Source organism: Coenobita brevimanus, chromosome 54, assembly GCF_032717465.1.
Source record: "Coenobita brevimanus isolate Jiangsu-jjx chromosome 54, ASM3271746v2, whole genome shotgun sequence".
NCBI lineage: Eukaryota > Metazoa > Arthropoda > Malacostraca > Decapoda > Coenobitidae > Coenobita > Coenobita brevimanus.
Genome location: NC_137007.1, coordinates 2,296,461 through 2,310,754, shown reverse-complemented (window position 1 = coordinate 2,310,754; position 14,294 = coordinate 2,296,461). Strand labels below are relative to the sequence as shown.

The 14,294-nt window shown below is 40.6% G+C and overlaps 1 protein-coding gene across 6 annotated transcripts in view; it reads left to right on the top strand.

Annotated features, from left to right (window-relative positions):
• The first annotated feature begins 649 nt into the window (after positions 1–649).
• Positions 650–14,294, top strand: part of LOC145401006 (glutamate dehydrogenase, mitochondrial-like) — a 77,653-nt gene continuing 64,008 nt past the window's right edge. For 4 of the 6 annotated variants that reach the window (XM_080273370.1, XM_080273369.1, XM_080273368.1 and 1 more), the window contains exon 1: positions 11,236–11,281. The gene's annotated coding sequence lies outside the window, so the exon portion shown is untranslated. Of the gene's footprint in view, positions 707–841; positions 924–11,235; positions 11,282–14,294 lie in introns of those variants that run through there. The other 2 variants (XM_080273366.1, XM_080273367.1) reach the window with 2 other exon arrangements.

The window sequence follows — 14,294 nt, the reverse complement described above, 5'->3', positions numbered from 1 at the left end:
TTTTGTGAGTTCCTTCCTGTTTAGAACACAAAGAAACCAATTTTACGCCAGCATGACACTCACCGCTCCCATTTCTTTAACTTCTTTTGCCGTTCGTGGTCCGACGCAGGTCGCGCGGTCGATGAATGCGCTTGTCCATTTTATTCTTGCTACTTTCAAACAATTATTCAACTTTTATTTAAGAAGTTTCCTACTGGAGGAGGTACAGATACGCATTTATTAATCCGAAAGATAGTCGTAAGTAGTATGAAATCGTGTGCAGTTAGCAAAAATTTATTGTAAAAAGACTAACGAATTTTCAAGAAGAGCAATCCTCGCGAGCGCGGCGAGCGACGATGGGCAACGCAGTGTGTGCGCGTGTAGAGGAAGATAAATGGCACATTATAAGTCTTTAATGCAAATAGGCTGCACTGATCTGTGATGAAATAGTCTAGATAGTGAGATACACATATAGCTCACCCAGTGTCCTGATCTTTCTTGGCAAGTTAGTAGATATATGGTACCCGTACTGTTGCAAGTTTAATTAAATGTAATAAATATATACAACTTGGATAAATATGATTAAATTATAGAGCAAGCCAACAACCTATAAGTTTCGCGTTTTTTTCTTTGATCACTTGCGAGTTAATATTGGTAGATGCTGGCTAGTGGTGCGGCTCGACAAATTTTGATTGGTGTGAACTTGCGCCGTCTGTGCTTTATTTATGTAAGTATAAATCGGCATTTTTAATGAACACATAGCTGCGGCACTGGCTGCATGGTTGGTAATACAATAGGGAGAAGGATTGTGTAGTGCAGCCAAGTGTAAACAAAGAGAGAGAGGTTGAACTGTCAATTTAATCGACGGCGCATCGGAGGACGACCTTGCTGACCCCCATTTTACGCTGGAACGCCCAGCTAGAACACTAGCAGGCATTAAATAGGTAAATTTGTGTATTGTTCTCGAGTCCTGGGATAAGTAGAATGAACTGCCATTCTCTCCACACAGTATTGTATTGATGGTAACTTAGTGTTTTCGTTATTTCTGTGGTTATCCACCGCAGCTAGACTAGTAATTTTGCTTTCATTTGATGAACTCGGCCACATCTATAGCCAGTTTAAGAAATTTTGACAGCATTTTTTTATCGATAATCCCATGTCATGAGATAGGAATGAGTCTCCCAGATTATGTCAAATCGACCCTCTAATCCTACTTTACTTAACCTTCACCCTATCAGAATGGAAAGGAACCAGTGGGATTAGGGGTCTTGGAACAAACGAAATTTTCTACTTTGTTGCAACCTTGTATTTTACCCTTTTTTAACTAACGATTTTTAACATTATTGATTTGGAGACTTAGTTTTGTTGCAATGACTCCTAACCCCACAGGAGTGTGAAAAAAAAAAAAAAAAATCAGATTCACTTGAAATACATTGCCTGGTTAGACACTGAATGAAATCTAAGTAAATCAAAATACATTAAAAACCTAGCCAATTTAAACCTAACCTGCCCTCACCAACCTGTCTTTAACCAGACTTAACCTAACCTTGTCGTTACTGGGGGAGGGGGACTGACCCCCCTGTGTTATTAGCTTCTCCAAACTTACCCTTAGCTACCTTGAAAGCTGCTCAGACCTTGGAAAGCAGCTTACACTAGGGAGAAAGCGCTATTTAGGCCTCTTCAGCTGCCTTGGCACCGCTGGGGATGAGAACTATCGCAGGGTGAAGGTGGCACCAACAGTCATGGGTGCAGTGAAGGAAAATTTAACCGAACAAATATGGGATAATATAAGTATGGCAGAAGCCACGACTGGAATTCAGTTGAGATGTTTTCTATTTATATCTTAATATTTTCTAACACTTCTGTGACATTTCCATCACAAATGGCCCTTGGGATTATTAATGAACCTCCAGGGGGGCTTGATGACCTCAAGGGGGGAAGGAGTTAATCCATGGCAGAAGTGTCATAAATGAGAAGTGTCAGCAAATAATGAGATATAAACAGAAAACACCTCAGTCTGCTGGAATTTCAGTTGTGGCTTCTACTTAATATTTCCCTAGACATTCTGCAGAATCTCAGGGAACTTTTGTCAGGATATAACATATGTGCCTTACCAAGGTTTGGGAATTTTGTAGGGTATTGCCCCCAGATTTATTTGAGTACAATGAAATTACCCCCCCGACAAAAAATTACGGAGAACAACAACAACAAGAAAAGTCTGTACACACGTCAATAGTATGGGAACTAAGCAACAAATATCATAATACATTATACATGATTTTACATCTTGTTCACTAAAACTTACATCATTCATGTGAAAAATCAGTAACATACTGCATGCATTACCTCTCATGCCACATGCATTACCTCCCAGATTTTTAGATTTACCCCATTTGGGGTAATTTACCCATGTTCACCGACCCCTGTGCAACATGCAGTGAGAGCTTGAATACCTGGTCCCCCTCTTAGCACTGGTTGGTTGTTTGGGCTTTATTATTTTAGTTTCAGTCCACATTTTTCCTGGTCACTGTTTGGTATTTCAGAATTACACCCTACTAATGGATCATATTGTATTGTTTGTAGAGGATCAGACATGCTTGCATGTGTCAGCCTTGGTCACCTAATGGCAGCTCTCCATGCTGCTTGATCTCTGGCAGCCTTCCTGTTCAGTCCCTAACCCCTGAGGTCACACTCTGCATAGAATATGTCCCCCACATATTCTGTGCAGTTCTAAAAAGTTTCCCTTCGATAAACATTTGACAGAAATTCTTTAATACTCTGTAAAAAAGGAGTGGGAGGGAGGAGTGTTCAGTTGACCATTTGCAAGTTTTGGGTTAGAAGGAAGTTCAAAGTATTGGCAATGATAATCTTCACAGCAGTGGCACAGATTGCATTTAAAATAGAAAAATACCATGTGAAAATCATTTCAGCATAATATCAAATGCTTGCTGAACAATAGTATGCATCAGTTTTGATGTAATTTAGGAAAGTACAATAATTAAGTCATTCCATCTTTCCAGTTTTTGAAAAATTGCTTATTATTTTCCTTATTTACATCTAAATCTAAGCTTAGCATTGCTTATCAAGTACATAATGTTATATCAGAGCTGTTAATGGACAGTTTTTGCTAATACTATGGAAATTATCAGTATCAATATTTTGATCTTCCTTTAGTTCAAAACTCACAAGTGGTCATTTCCTAGCTCCTTCAGTTTTGCGTGTGCATTAAATTAAGTTTGATTTGATTAATTTGTGTCAGACTAGTTTAGGTTAGTTCATTTTAACATAGATATAATAATTGTTGGAGCTAATAGCTGAACCATTCCTCCCCACCCCATGTTACAGGTGCTAAAAGAATAATTTTTGATGATTTACATAAGAGAGAAATTGCTTTAAATTAGTGCATAAACTCAGTTGCCATTTGTTTGATGTCATTCCAAAAATTTACTCAGTTTGTGGGCATTTTTGTATTGACAGTGAAAACAACAGAAAAATTGTTCTTAGTTGGAAATGAAAGGTTGTTAAAACGAATGTCAGTGAGCTGTGAAACGTAGAGTTGTAGTTAATCTAATCTAACGTAGCCTAATGCACTGTATGCAGTACTTCAGTTAAATGTTAAATATCGTAGCTACAGTACTGTACCAGGTAGGCCAAACATAGCACTATTTTGAATGACTTTTAAGAGAGCCTTTTTTGGACCACTATTGAAAGTTTACTGTAATTCCTGTTATTATTATTATTATTATTTCTGTATTATTATTATTATTATTATTATTATTATTATTATTATTTTTATTATCATCATTATTATATTACGATATGTGGTACATGGTGGCAACCATCATCCACTTGATGTAGTGCTGCTTACTTCTTCCATCTCCTTTATCATTCCTTTTCTGTGTCTGCCGTCCTCTCTTCCTATTTCTCCCAAATTTTCCTGTCACTTTTCATTGCATTTCTTTCCTTTTCAGCTGGCTTTACATTGAGTGACAGGGTTAATGGTTTCCTGTTAACCAGGAATTCATTTACAACATTTGTGGTAACCGTATAACCAACCCATATTTGTTCCTTACGTGTTAACAGGTAGCAGAGGGGTAGTGCCCCTCACCATAAAACAACTAACTGGAAGGCAAATGGCCACCCCTTGTGGGATTGTGGTGTCCGGCTATAGATAGATATATAGATTTTCATTCTTCCGGCAGTTCTGACTAAACACATAAACCACAGGACACTATATCTGTTTTCCTCTGTCTGATGCCTTGCAGTTTTATCACTAGGAAACAAGTCTGAGGAATAAGAAACTATCTAAATCTCCCCTTTAAATGACAAGGGAAGACTTATTACTGTATATCTGTTGTATTAGGCCATTGTCAGACATTGTTGCTCACCAATATTAACCACCCAAAGTCGAGGGTTATTATAGGCCTTGTGTTTTAGGGGCTGCAAGCAATGGCAACTAGCTTCTCCAGTCTAACAGTGTCTTATTTCACTGTTGTAACATGTTGCCACCATATGATTTCAATCAGTTTAGGTTGAACCTCCATGGAGAAAAGGAAGTAACAAAACTTGTTTTTCATTCTCTTTAGTAATAATACTGGTACCGGTACAGTACTATATTCTGTTCTTGAGAAACATATTTGGTACAATTTTACTTTAGAGTCATCACCATGGGCTTTTCAACTGTGTTAAGTGCATGGAGGAGGTGAGAGATATTTGGAAAGTGGAGGAGCAAATTGGAAGCAGAGGAAATGAATCAGTAAAACAAAAGTCATTATTGGTAGATATAAAGGTTACCGTATGTCATGGAAGTACTGTATGCTCTATGGCTATATGCTGTGTGTAAAATGGGAGACTGTGAATTTCATCCTGTTCGGAGCTTGTAATAGATGGGTTCACAAAAGATGCAGCAGTGTTAGAGGTAGATTGCAAGATGTGAGAAATTTTTCTTGTGTCATACTGTATGTAGGAGTACTGTATTGAACTGTGAAAGATAGACTAGAAAACTTTGGTTGCAGAGACAGTCATATAAAGTGTATGGAAGGTTTTGTTACCAGGGAGACATGCTGACTGTGGGAGGAGTAGGGGCATGATCTTTTTGATAACTTGGATTGAAAAGTGGATGGTAAAAGTTTATGGAACTGTTCCTTTGCCCAGTTATGTAAGGGCTATTTTTTTTTTAGTGTTATTTTGATTAGTGGTGAGATGTGGCCTGGAAGAGAAGAGGATAATCTACATAGAGATTGGAACACAGAAGAGAGAGTATTGAGATAGTTGAGTAGGGGCTTGGTGAGTGACAGAACAGTACATAGTTTGCTGCAAAAGAGTATTGACAGCAGAAATATCAGAGAGGTGATGCAGTTTGGGAGGTTAAGGTGGTTTGGTCATCTATCTATCTATCTATATACCTAGGCTGCTTCCCCCAAGGAAAGGGAGGTAGCCGAGACAGGACGACTCACTCTCCATTTACTCATCCATTCAAACACATTCATTCGCATCTTAGCCCCAAAGGGGAGAACGGACAGATCCTCACCGCACCACACCGCACAAGGGTCAACTGCGCAAAGCACTCAGTGACATCCGCAGCAGGGCCCGACAGCAGAACTGGTTTACCTCTGCCACATCATAACAGACCCATTCCCTTACCCGCACCTGACCTGACTAGCTGATCAGACCAAATGCGGGAGAATATCCCCTCAGGGCTGCGTCATCACTTATTCATTCACAATTTCTCTCCATTTATTTCTGTCACGCACAGCCACTCTTCCTTGCTCAACAGACATCCCTCTCGCATCCAGCGCTCTCTTCACACTGTCCATCCATCCTATTCGTGGTCTTCCTCTCAGCCTTACACCTCTCACATCAGATCTAGTTATCTTTTTCACCAATCGCTCATTATCCATTCTCTCCATATGCCCAAACCATTGCAACACCCTCTGCTCAACTCTACCAGCCATCTCCCGAACAACTCCAGTTCTCCTTCGCACTTCATCATTTCGCACCCGATCCATACGCGTCACTCCACACATACTCCTCAGACATCTCATCTCCATTACATTCAAACTTTTCCTCTCTGCTACACCCATATTCCATGTTTCAGACCCATATAATGCAGTCGGTACCACAACACCCTCATACAGCCTTCTCTTTACATCCATTCTAAGCGAACGACATTTAAACACTTTTTCATTCCTCCCCGCACCTTTCCTACTTCATTTATTCTAAACTTCACTTCTGCATCTATTCTTCCATCCACAGCAACATGTGACCCTAGATATTTAAAACAATCTACCTCCTCAAGCAACTCACCATTCAAAACTATATTCATCCCCCTACCATCTATCAACCTCGTACACTTCATCACTTTACTCTTATTCTCATTTACTTTCAATTTCCTCCTCTCCACACACCCTTCCAAACTCCTCTACCAACTCTCTCAATCTCTCCTCTGAATCAGTCACCAGTGCAGTATCATCTGCAAACAGCAGCTGCTTCAGATTCCACTCTCCTCCATCAACATTTACCAGACTCAGACCACCTAAAACTCTTGCATTCACCTCCCCTTACAACACCATCCATGTAAATATTAAACAACCAAGGCGACATCACACATCCCTGTCGCAGCCCCACTCTCACGGGAAACCAATCACTCACAGCATTTCCCACTCTTACACACGCTCTACTATTTACATAAAAACTTTTCACCCCTTTTAGTAACCTACCATCAAGTCCATACAATCTTAAAACAGTCCACAAAGCCTCCCTATCAATTCTATCATACGCTTTCTCTAAATCCATAAATGCCCAAAACACATCCTTGCCTTTCGCTAAATACTTTTCACACACTTGTCTCACAGCAAACACCTGATCAACGCATCCCCTCCCTCTCCTAAAGCCACACTGCTCATCACTAATTACTCCCTCTGTACCCTCTCTAACTCTCATAATTAACACTCTACCATACACCTTACCTACAACACTCAACAGACTTATACCCCTAAAGCTAGTACATTCATACTTATCACCCTTGCCTTTATACAACGGGACCACACAAGCACTTGCCCAGTCAATTGGCACCATACCTTTCTCAAAGCACACATTCAACAATCTTACTAACCAGTCAACAATAGTCACTCCACCACCCTTCAGGCATTCCACAGCACACCCATCCATACCTGCAGCTTTCCCTGCTTTCATCTCCTTTACTGCCTTCTCCACTTCCTCCTTCGTGATCAAAGAATCATTCAACTCTCCCAACACATTTATTCCTTGCACCCTTCCATCCGCCACAATCTCAGCCACCCTTTCCTCCTCTACATTTAACAATCTTTCAAAATACTCTGCCCATCTCTTCCTTACTGCATCCATCTCAATTAACATCCTTCCATCCTCTGCTTTTACTCGTTCTTCCTTCCCAGACTCTCCCTTTCGCACCCTTTTCACCTCCTTCCAAAACATTTTCTTATTCTGCTGAAAATTCTCTGTCAGCCGCCTACCCCACCTCTCATCTGCTGCCACTTTAGCATCACGCACAGCCCTTCTCGCTCTATTCCTCTTCTCCTTATACCTTTCATATGACATCTCATCCTTCCTCTGCAGCCACACTTCATATGCACGTCTCTTCTCAGCGACAGCCATACTTACTTCCTCGCACCACCATTCACTTCCTTTTCTTACACCACCACCCACACGTCTCACACCACACACCTCTTCTGCATGCCCCACCACAGCACTCTTAAACAACTGCCATTCCTCCTCCACGCTGCCATTTTCCCGATCTTTCACTGCGTTCCACTCATCTTTCAATTTCTCCTGATACTCTATCTTTTCTCTCTTTTATCGAACTCACTCACTTTCAAAACCTCCCTGCCACACCTAACCCTCCTAGCTCTCATCCATCTCTTACCTACTCTTAACTTTCCCTCCACCAGGTAGTGGTCAGACATACCTCCACCCTCCCCTCTCAGAACTCTCACATCCAACAATCTTCCTATTACATTCCTAGACACAACCACATAGTCCATCAAGGCTCTATCAACAACCCTTCCACCCTCCTGTCTCACCCATGTATACTTATAAATATCTTTCTTCTCAAACAGCGTATTCCCAATCACCATCTCTCGCTCAACACACATCGCTATCATTCGTTCCCCATTTTCATTTCTTCCAGGCACACCATGCATACCAACTACGCCTTCAACTGCTACATTTCCCACTCTAGCATTCAGATCTCCCATCATTACCACATTCACATTCGCTTCAAAACTCTGCAGACACTCATCAACATCATTCCAGAAAGACTCCCTCTCTTGTTCATCCCTTTCACTACCAGGCCCATATGCACTCACAAACACCCACAACTCACGTTCAAATTTCGCTTTCACCCACATCAGTCTCGATGACACCTCCTTCCATTCAATCACACATTGCTGAACTTCCGGACTCACTAACAAGGCCACACCTTCTCTTGCCCTTCCTCTATCAACACCTGACAATCTTCCATTCACACTTCCAAACATAGATTCCCCCTTCCCTTTCATCTTCGTTTCACTCAAAGCTAACACATCCAACTTTCTTCTCACAAACATTCTCCCAATCTCCTCCCTTTTAGCCTCAATCGTACTACATCCACGCACATTCATAGACCCAATCTTCAGGGTACGGGGATAACTCCATCCCCCATCCCTTTCTCTGGCCTGTCTCTTTTTAGGAACTACAAAACAGAGGAGGGGGTCCCTAGTCCCCTCACCCCGCCCCTTTTAGTCGCCTTTTACGACACGCAGGGAATACGGTGGCAGTATTCTTCCTAACACAACCTGGCCGCAGAGTAGTAGTACCACCCCATAGTGCGGCCAGGTTGTGTCCCCCCCGCCACAGGGGGTCATGTTGAGAGAAAAGAGAAGGAAGGCTTGCTAAGGAGGGTGAAAGGTTTATATTTGGGGGGAAGTGTGCAGTGAAATGAAATGACAGAGGTAAAGTGTCACACTGAGGAAAGGAATGTGATTAGATTTAAAAGGACACTCTTCTCTGCTTTTACCTCTAAAGCATTTGTCTGTGCCCTTAGGAATTGTATTTGTACTCTTATTAGGGTCGTAGAGGGGTCTTTAGTAGGTACAAAATTGGGGGGTCAGAACTGGGGGCTGGTTAATGGATCAGCTTTATAATAGAAAACCGTATCCCTTTGTACAGGACCTAGAATCTGCATGTTTGGTACCCCAAAGTTAACAAATGATTGTGTAAACAGGGGAGGGGGGAAAAGATGTCAGTGTCTTCTTTTTATAAGCAGTGTTAGTGAAGAAATAAAACTTTTGCAGCTGTTTGTCCATTTATAGTTGCTGAGAGGAGTGAATTCACAGAGTGCAGCATGAGGCTAAATGGGAAGGAAATGGAGATCATGATTGTCTGCAAATATTTAGGTGTGTGAGGAGCAAGAATGGAAGTTTGGAGAATTAAATGCTATAAAGAATGGCTATAACAAGGAGGGAAGAGTGCATACTGAGGGTAGTTAAAGATGTGAGCATGGAAGTAAAGAACGCTTTGTAAAGTAATTATTGTGAACCCCACGCTAACAATTGAAAGTGATATTTGTGCTTAATTGGAAGGACACAACTCAGTGAGTTAGAGGGGTGGAACTGAATTGTTTGAGGGGAACATGTGGAGTTAGCCTAAATGGAGAAACAGACAGACGAATTAGGAAGTTTATGTGGATTATGGTGTTGATGGGAATGTGCTGGAAAGTGTTAGGAAATTTACTTTGAGATGGTTTGGCCATGTGGAGAAATTGGAGCGTGAGAAGTTAAGGAAGAGAGTGTATGTGACTGAGGTGGAGGGGGAGAAGGAGATGTAAAGAAAGAAACAATGAAACAGATGGATGGATGGGGTGGAGTGGTATATGAGTGAGGGGATTATGAGTTGTAGGAAGGACAGTCTGATGGCATGGAGGTGATTTGTTTGTGGCCACCTCTTCCAGGATTAAATTGTCTGGCTATAGATAGACAAGTCAAAATATATATATATATTAATTTTGAATTGTTTGCATGATTTTCAGGGAGGTACAGTAACAAGTTCAGAAATGAAAAATGTGTGGGTAGATGGAGTTGTGGCTGCATACTCATTGAAATGAATGAGTGAGATTACAAAGTTATACAAGAATATTAATACTGTATCAATATGGTGCTTGCAAGGATATTACTAGTTTTTATGTGTGGATACTAGAATGAGGAATGATGTGATGGATATAGGAGTACAGTATTATGGATATGAACTTGAAGTTTGTTAAATTATAATACGTTCGGTTATGTAGTGAGTACAGCACTTTATCAGTGTATTGTTATACTGTGAGCAGTATAAGATAGAGTATAATTTCACAAGAATGGAAGGGGTAGATGAATGTGGTAATTGTAGAAGTAATTCAGGTGTAGCCTAGTGGGAATGATATGCAGTGGAGTAATAATGCAAGGATTATACTGATAGGACTAGCAAGGTTTACCTGAGAAAGATTACCATCTCCTTTCAGTTCAGTTATTGACAAAGCTTAGTCAGATTGGAAAACTGATTTGACAGGTTACCAAGGAGACTTATTCCTGCCTCATAACTAAGGCATCGAATTTCAAGCACTCAGGTTGTGGGAGTGGCCAATTTCCGTTGGGTGAAAACAAACCAACTACTGTATATACAGTCTTTATTTGATGTCAACCTGTGTTGTCACTCTGTAAAGGTGAATGTAGTAAGGTGGTAAATTAAGGTAAAAAGTGCTCAGAGCAGGGTAAGGGGTAGGGGCAGTAATGTACTGTACAGTACAGATACTGTTTTCATGATTTATGATGTCAGAGAATGTTTTTCGAAATTCAGATTGCCCTTATCTACTTGTTATTAGGTACAGAATGACATAGATGGATGTGGTTCATACAGAGAGAAAGAGAGAGGGAGGGTTCACAAAATAATAAGGATCGTTAATTAAATTCATTATCGGGGGTAAGAGAGAACTCTAGGTAGTTTTTACTTCATAATGATGGACTATAGATAAGTTCCCCTTATACCTTGTAATTCCCTAGATGCAGATAACTAGTTAACACGGTAATTGCACTGGTATTAACTGCCTAAGGACATGACCACGTACCTAGGTGTGTATACATATATTTATATATAGGGTATATTTCGTTGGTAAGCCTTGTAGAGTAGCAGAAAATGCTGTTGGGTTGGCATCACTGACGGCAGCTGGGAAGGGGAGGTGGCTAGCAGTCAGCTCACCAGTGTCGCTGTGGACGTGAGGGAGTAGGGGTAGAATTCCACTTCACTGATTGACGTGAGTCTGGCCCGGACTTTCTTTATGAACTACTACATGAGGAAAATTTTAGGCATTGTAAGAATTAGGGTAACCTAGAAAGGTAATTTATAATGTCCGATGATGTTTACCTTGCTGGTACGAGTTCGCTGCGATTAAGTAGTGGAGGACTGCCGGTCATATATAGGGTGTGGGTATGTACTGGGTCAAGAGAATTCTCTTGACCTAGGGTATGTATGTATACATTTACCCCTCGCAGACATTACTGACTGCTAACTGTAAATTACGGTACATCATCGAATCATGTGGTAAGGTTGGCATCGTATTTTATGACTTAGACTAATAGGTTTACCCAGCACTTTCAGATGTTCGGTGACGAGGGACTGTCAAGGAGTGGCCCTCCAAAAAGAAAAAAAATAGATGTTGTGTTCCCTCCAACAAAACTTCCGCGACAGCTTTACCTTTAATTCGTTATCATTATCGAAGATGAGTATCAAGGTGACTGTAACATATACGAGGACTCTGCCGACTTGGATGTCGATGAGTTTCTGATACTTTTCCTCATTATGTCGAGTATATTACATTTGGAAACAGTTCAGTAGTTTAGGACCACCACTTCAAACTTAAGCTTCTCCGCATCACGTCAGCGTTAAGCACTAAAAAAAGTTGGGAGGGGGGAGCATATTACGCAACAAGCATTCGTTCTCTCTCTTCAGGCTATTTAAAGGGAATGAATTTTGTTGTCATAGTCGATGAGCTGTAACAGAAATTTTTGGAAAGCACATAGGCTATTGTAGCAGTAAATTATCACCACTGGATTGCTTGGTACAATTGAGGACAGAAGTTAGCCTGTTATTTCACCTTTACACACTTTCCTCTGCTGACGTAATATTCCCAAGAGGGAAGCTTGGTAAGTGTGCCCATGGATGATTCTTTTTGAGGTGCGTCAGTGAGAAAAGTGATGGACCTGCTCCGAGTGTGAAGACAGTGGAATTGTAGTACTGCAACTAAAAGACTTAACCTATTATGTGATTCGATGTGACCAGATTTTCAACCTTTTGTTTTATGTGAATGAAGGGATTACATTAAATTAAAGGGCGTGGAACGAGCAAGAAACAACTGAAAAGGACATCGTGGTATTTAAACGCGAGCGACGTAAAAAAACTGCGGATGAGGCCGTGTTGTTTGGCATCAGCTGAGCCGGGTGGTTCACGTGGCCAGCTTTTTTGAAGGGGATTGGCACGTCTGGCATGTTCTGTCCTCTCACATTATTCTTGCCCACGTCACAGCACATTTTACTTAGTCTTGTGGTTATCTGTTTTTCACTTGCCCATTCATCCACACAGTTCTTTTTACTTTTATTTTTCCACAGTTCGATTAATTTTTTTACTTGCACATAGTTTCCTACTTGCTAATTTTCACCCAGTTCTGTGAAATCTTTACCTATCTTTTCACATGCCCATTCTTCCACACAATTCTGTTGGTATCTTTACTTGTACTTATCATTCCACTTGCCCATTCTTCCACATAGTTCTATTAAATCTTTACTTTTACTCATCTTTGTACGTGTCCATTCATCCACACCGTTTTATTAATCTTATCATTCCACTTGCCCATTCTTCCACACAGTACTCTTGCTTCTCGTGCTTGTCTTTCCATTTCGACATACAATATAACTATTTGCTTATCTTTCTTTTGTCCATTCTTCTACACAGTTGTTTTTCCATTATTTGTACTTAGCTTACTGTTTGGCCATTCTTCCACAGTGATGTTTTACCCTCACACACACACACACACACACACACAACCTCTACCGGGAACTTACTCCTTGCCTTTCATAATCCTTAATTTTTTGTTCCCCATTCTGTAGTTTTTTTTTTTTTTTTCCCTAGGATGAGAGCTATTACAGGTAAACAGTTGGAGAGGTCAGAGTTGATATCCTGTTTGTAAACGGGAAACTAGTCATGACTTCGCGGGTCTTATTTTATGTGCCTGTTAAGAGCTTTTCATGCACCTTTTACGAAACGATTTATTCTGCTTATCGCCCTTGAATATCCTTTCCCATGTTATTGATACGTAATAGGTCGTATTGTATGAGTCTTTATGGGAATTTCGTAATGCCTTTTCCATAGCGATTTACTCAGCACATGAATATCCTCTTCCATGTTAATGATACAAACTCCATCGGTATACAAGTGGCAGGAAGATTGCACCAGTGAATGTTTAATATGAAAATCAGTTATCAATCGCCCAGGACTCAAGCACTGCTCGTGGGCAAAACGACGCAGGTATTATTGTTACTTCGCACAAGGCAGCTGATAGGAATTTGCGCTGCTGGTGACAGTGCTGAAGCTACAGGCATAGCTTAAAGGGTCGTTTTCAAGTCTGCAAAAAATTATTAGTGGCATAATTTACAATGACGTTTTGCAATGGCATTTTATCAGTATACCGGAACTGCGTTTTCTAAGGCTTTAAGAGCAGTCTGTATCGGTTTAGAGTTTAGTTTGACCCCATGATTGTTGAGAATTAGATCGGTCAAGACTACCTAAAGCAGTCCTGTCTCAGACAAGACCGCTGTGGGCGAAATTTGAAGATACACCATGTTAGATAACTGAATTTCGTATGACAGCACTGATATGGGAAGGTGCTATAATGTAGATGTTAATTTATAGTAATACTTATTTAGACCTAAATTAAAAAAAAAAAAAGTTGTCTGAACATAAATGCAAAGTTGCGACTCTGGATAATTATAAGGCGAAGACGACACCTGCAAAGATGTCTAATAATTCCTTAAGGACGAGTTCTGTGACCTTTTCTTATGGCATTTACATATGTTTTCACCAACAGGGTAAGCTGCACGTTTAATTTAACTTCATGGCGTAATGAAAACTACATCAATGTGATTCTAATGGTGAACAGCCTCCCGACGCGTCACGTTCTCTGTGCCAATAGCATCTACTGTACAGTATACGCTAATGACGATGTTTATTGTTAAAATGGTATATTGTCATTCTATCATTTCTGTGTCGGTAAG